The following is a 6,000-nucleotide window of genomic DNA, read 5'->3' on the forward strand; positions in this document are numbered from 1 at the left end:
TTCAGTGGCTGCTCAATGGAATTCAAAGGCAGTTTGAAACAAAATGATCCCCTGGACCTAGAGTCCATCACATTCCTTAGACTTGGCTTCCCTCCTTCCCATCTGTGGAGGACTCTCTGTACCCTGGATCAGTCGGCGTGTAGGAGGAGAGAAGCCCCTTCGGCACACATGTAACTGCAGTGTTAGCATCGCGCAGCCGGGCTCCGTGTGCCCCTGGGCCTGCAGATGGGAAGTGGTGCAGACAGCCTGGCCGAGTGAGTGGATGGCTTCTCTGAAACAAGAGTCCACATGCTGCCATGAGTCAGAGAATCCACAACACAGATGGAACACCCACTTTATTTAAAAACAAAGACAAAACCCCAACTCCTCCAGGAACCCTACAGCTACAGGAGAGAGCTCTATGACTAATGATACCCACACTTTTGATTGAGAGCTTGTTACATGGGGCCCTGTGCAAATCATGTCCCAGGTCCCATCTTCTGGCATCCTTAGGAGGTGGGTGTTTCTAGTATCTCTCCATTCACAGATGAGGAAATTGAGATCAAGAAAGATGAAGCAATGTAACAGAGATTGCTCAGCTAGAAAATGAGGTCATCTGGGTTTCACCTGTGGTCTGTCATTCCAAAGTCCATGCCTTAAGCACTCTGATAAACTACCTCCATGAGCTAATGTCTAATGGGAAACATACTCACCTATACACTGTACATATATGTATACTCACTCATATGTACATAAACATATTTACATACCCATGTTCACACACATGGACATACACACACACACACATACACATCCTCATTTGCCCATATATACAGCAGTCAATCTAGGCTGCCCTTCTTCCCTCTCACTCCTCATAAAGGAATTAGCCATGGATTCTTCCTTACAGAAAATACAAAGTGTTAAAAAGTCTCTGCAAAGAGCAGAGGCCTAAAAACACTTTACAGAACAGGAGGTGATGTTCCTGTGTGAGGCTTTTGAAATGATCAATTAGGATCTCCTTATTTATTCTTGACCTCTTGAAAACACTTTTTGCTGTAAGGAAGTTACTTGTCTTTGTTTGGTTTCATTAAAAGTCAAAAGAACGAATGCAGAGACCTGATCTTCTAGTTCATGCTTAAAAAAAAAAATCCCATTTCATTTTGTGGGATTTTTTTTTCCCCATCTTTTTGATACGAAGAGAACTGACTCCTTTTCTTATACATGATGTCACAGACGGTGAGAAGATAATCCTTAGAGAGCTTCTATTTGAAGTGGTTCAATTAAAAGATGAGTTGTATTCTCAAAACCATTTTCCAGGTTCTGAGATATTTTCCACTTTTTTTTTTTCTTTCCCACAGCCAACACAAGGAAAATGGACTGTGGGTCAGGTAATGTAAGCAACAGACCGCAAGATGATTGCCAAAAATGTAACCACCCCATCAGCTCCAAAGGAAAATATTCATTAAAGTGACACATGTTAATAGTATTGAATTCAAAACACTTGTTTGGACATCCAGATGTCGGAAAGTGCCATATCCTGATTAGCTGAAATATTCTCGGTTCTTTCAGATCTTCCTTCCTTATTTTGATTGCAAGTCGAGTTGCAGGGAAATTCTTTCCCACTACTGTCTACTGATCACATCGCTCAAGCATTTTAAAATCTCACTTGTTTCCTATAAGAAGAAATGGAAAGCACAACCACAAATATTTGTGTAAATGTCACCATGTATTATTGGAAGCTTTGTTCAGGCAGTTGGAGAATTATTGCAGCAAGCTCCCCTCACTGGATGCCTCTCAAACACTTGCTACACGGAACACGCACACCCAGACACACCCACACGCTCCGTCCATTTCTCTCTTGGTTTTTCTCAAGTGGGCATGAGTCCCACATCTTCTCCCTTCTCTCTGCAGCCTTCAGGTAGAAGGTATATGTTCCTCGTGAGTAATTTCAAGCCAAAGGAAAGAAGTGAGGCCAGACAGCTGCTCTCTTCCACAGAAGGTTGAAAACAAAATCTGGAGAAAGAGAGAAAAAGCACCCTTGGAAGACTGCCAACTCAGCATCCCAGCCAGTCATTCACCAAAAAGGAAGAAAAAGAGTGAGGCAGCAAGATTCAGCTTTAACTCTTTCCTGGAAAGCTCTGAAGCAGTTGCCCAGAGTCTCATTTTTACAGAGTTAGATCACAAATGGGACCCAGCTTGCTGTTCAGTCATTTGTCACCGAATAGCAAGAATGCAGTGTCCTAACATGGAAAGAATGTCATGCCCTAAACATTTATTTCTGGCCATGTCTTTCCCAGCCTTGAGATCAAAACTTCAGCTGATAGATAAGCATAGGTCGTGGACCCCTTCTGCTCCCCAGCCCTCACCTCCCCTGACGGATCGCACCCTGCTTGCCCAGCGGGCAGCCCTATCTCCTCCATATTTTCGCCTTGCTGGGGCTGCCATGATCTTTAACCTCGCTTATGTTTATCCAAGAAGGCTCCGTCAAATTTTCTCACACCCATTCATCCCCCTGCTAGAATCAGGATGTCTCTCGCCAGCTTCCTTTGTCTTTCTAGTGCTTCTAGGAAAACAATTCTGTCTTTTATTGATTGAATAAATAGCGATCATCTCTCCAAGTCTGTTACTCATGCATGGCCACTTCTATAAGCGGTGTCTTTGGGGAGTATGTGTGGGAGGGAAGAGGGATCCAGTGGATTTTCCAAGCTTGCAGGTGCTAGACTGGATGATCCTCGGGCAATATGACAAAATGCTGGAATTGGCCTTGCTTCCATAAGATCTGAGCATGTGGGATGATTCACCACATCAAAATTAACAGCCTCTGGCCCAACTGTCAAAGGGTTTGGTCCCTGCAGAGTCCATTCGGTATCAAGGCAAGTGTACTTTCTTACACAGAGAAAAATCTAGATTGGCAAGTTCTCCACATTCTTTAACACTGTGTCTGTCTTTCCATGCCCAGAACTAGCATTTGCTACATGGTGATACAGAATTCAGGGGATTAATTTGATATCAGACTTTTCCAAACTTTAAAAAAAAGAAAAAAAGGGCAAAACCCTTAAAGACGCAAAGGAAATGAATGACATTTGGATCCAAAGCAAGAGTTAACATTTTACTTCTCTTCTTATGTGAGTTGTGTGCAAAGCTCTGCTCAAACTGTTTGTAAAGATGTGTCGTTTTCCATAAGAGCCATGATACCCAAATGTAGAAATACCTTTCGAAAGACGTGGGTACAGACCTAGGGTTAGACCATCTAGGATTAAACTTCAACTACACTTCTTGATAATAGTGTGGCTTTGGGCAAGTTACTGAACTTTCTAAACCTCAGTTTCGGAAAGTAGGGGATAATGATAGTATCTTACACTGAGAGATTTCAGTGAGGTATTTCATATAAAGCTCTTAGCTCAGTACCTGGCAGAAGAGAAAAGGTTTATCAATGTTAATTACTGTGACTGGTACTCTAACAAATTCTATTTTAAGAAACTGATGGCAGTTTACTAGTTCTAAGGAATCATTTTGTGAAGGAAAAACTTTTGCCAAGTGAAAAATTAAGCCCTAATTAGTTGTGGCATACATATAGATGGGTGGGGTAAAGTTAATTACATCGATTTCATTAATAAGTTTTTTAATACACACAAAGATATTTACACACACAAACATATCTTTATGCATATATTATATACATACATAGGTACCATATATACAGTGCATGTGTGTGTGCTCAGTTGCTCTTTGCAACTTTGTGTCCAACTCTTTGCAACCGCATGGACTGTAGCCTGCCAGATTCCTCTGTCCATGGGATTCTCCAGGCAAGAATACTGGAGCAGGTTGCCATTTCCTACTCCAGGGAATCTTTCCAACCCAGGGACTGAACCTGCATTTCCTGCATCTCCTGCATTGGCAAGTGGATTCTTTACCACTGATCCACGTGTCTATATATGTTTACGCATGCATATATACATATTTTTCTATCCCTGAATTAAATATCAGTGCTCCACAAATTGGAGAAGGCAATGGCAACCCACTCCAGTACTCTTGCCTGGAAAATCCCATGGATGGAGGGGCCTGCAATCCATGGGGGTCGCTAGGAGTCGGACACGACTGAGTGACTTCACTTTATTTTTTCACTTTCATGCATTGGAGAAGGAAATGGCAACCCACTCCAGTGTTCTTGCCTGGAGAATCCCAGGGACGGCGAGCCTGGTGGGCTGCCATCTATGGGGTTGCACAGAGTCGGACACAACTGAAGCGACTTAGCAGCAGCAGCAGCTCCACAAATTGGAGGATCTATTAAAGACACACACCAATGTTTTACTCTTCTCTAAGGATTCCAAGTATAAAAAATCACTTAGTAACCAAGAGCTTCCTGTACTGCAACACCCCAGGCTCCTTTCAAAGGACGAGTTTTAGTGACTCATATGTGTCATCAACGTTACTCCATCTACAGTGTCAGTCTGTAGCTGCCTCCACAGATCTGGTCACCATGAGTACAAGCCTCTAAGGTTACCAGCAGGACTGTGCAGAGTTCCAGCCTCCCCTTCATGTTCAGAACATAAGTCATCACTTAGGTTGAACTGGTTCACACAGACTGGGACTTACTTTCTTACTGAGTAGCAGACCTTCAAAGGATTGCATGAGAGTCTCTCTACATATATTTCTCTGTGTCTCTCAGAGACAGAGGAAACTTAAAGTGATTTTAAGCCTGGGTCATGCAATGTCTTCACAAACATTTTAACACCTTCCGTTTCTCCATTCCACTCTATTCTAATTAACTGCCATCAACTGTGTTCCATGGGGTAGATTTTTCTCTTTGCAAAAAAAGAAAAAAATGGAAAAACTGAAACCACACGAAGAACAACATAATATCTCACCTAATGTGCTCTTACCTCTTTGGCCAGGATTACAGCTCAGCCATTCTGGATGATAAAGATGTTATCCCATTTGTTTTTTGCTATCCTGTTTGGTTTTTGCTTTTGTCATACTTTTAATTTTTTTGTTTGTTCAAAACCTACAAAACTACAGTGGCCACGTTGCCTCTCTTTCAACTTCCTCATTTACCTATTAATTCTCCTAACTTACCTGCATCTAACTTTGACCACTTAGTTCCCATTTTCTTATCAAAAGGTCTCCCCCCTAAAAAAAGATTGCCCAAGGTGAAACAGATAATATTTTTTTAAGAACTCATAAAGGACATGTCTTTGGGATATGGGCGTGAGAATACAATATAATATATGTATAATACATATATTATACATTCAAACCTGTGCAGATCATGTCTCATCTGTGAGTGAGCATTTTGTCCAGGAACCACCCTAGTTACCTTTAGGCAGGAGTTGGTGGGGGCACAATGAGAACTATAGTAGTTGTCCTTCATTTGCCAATTCAGGATCCCCTGAAGCTTCAGGAGAAAGAGGAGAAGATGCAAGAGGAATGGAGGGGGAAGTGAAGGGAGAGGAAGATGGGAGGAGAAGTAGCTCTCTTGTCTGTACTAGCAAACAAAATGAGAGGTACTGAAAGAATTGAAGCCCTGTCTACCTCTAACTTCAAATCCTCTTGAAAGCAGTTCCCACCTACATCCCAGATCATCCACTTTGACTGCATTGCTGGGCACGTTCTCCCATTGCCTGATCCGGTTGATATTGGCCAAAACAAAGAATGCTTCATTCCAAACATAAATTTGTTCATTCTTTGAATAAAATCATTCTCTTTCATTCAGTTCACTAGGCTACAATAGCCTTCCCAGGCTCTTTAGTTTCCCTTCCCATGGATGATGGCTTGGGTCTTTGAAATAACAGTTAAAAGCACTCAGGTCTTGTTATGTTGGCCCTTAGCAACAGCCATCCCCTAGGTTGTTTAAGAGTGGGAAAGGCTTGGGAAAGGAGGAGAGAAAGGAGAGACCTGCTGGGCATTATTCTAATCAGGGTTCTCCGCTTGGCAGCAGGCACAGACAAGCTCCTGTTTTGCAGAGCGGTTCTCCCCAGGGTGCTGGGGGAAGAATAGCAAGATGGAGCAGGTGCTGGGCTG

This window comes from Bos grunniens, chromosome 16 (assembly GCF_055505025.1).
Source record: "Bos grunniens cultivar Pamir isolate PY7600 chromosome 16, Bosgru_T2T1.0, whole genome shotgun sequence".
Classification (NCBI taxonomy): Eukaryota; Metazoa; Chordata; class Mammalia; order Artiodactyla; family Bovidae; genus Bos; species Bos grunniens.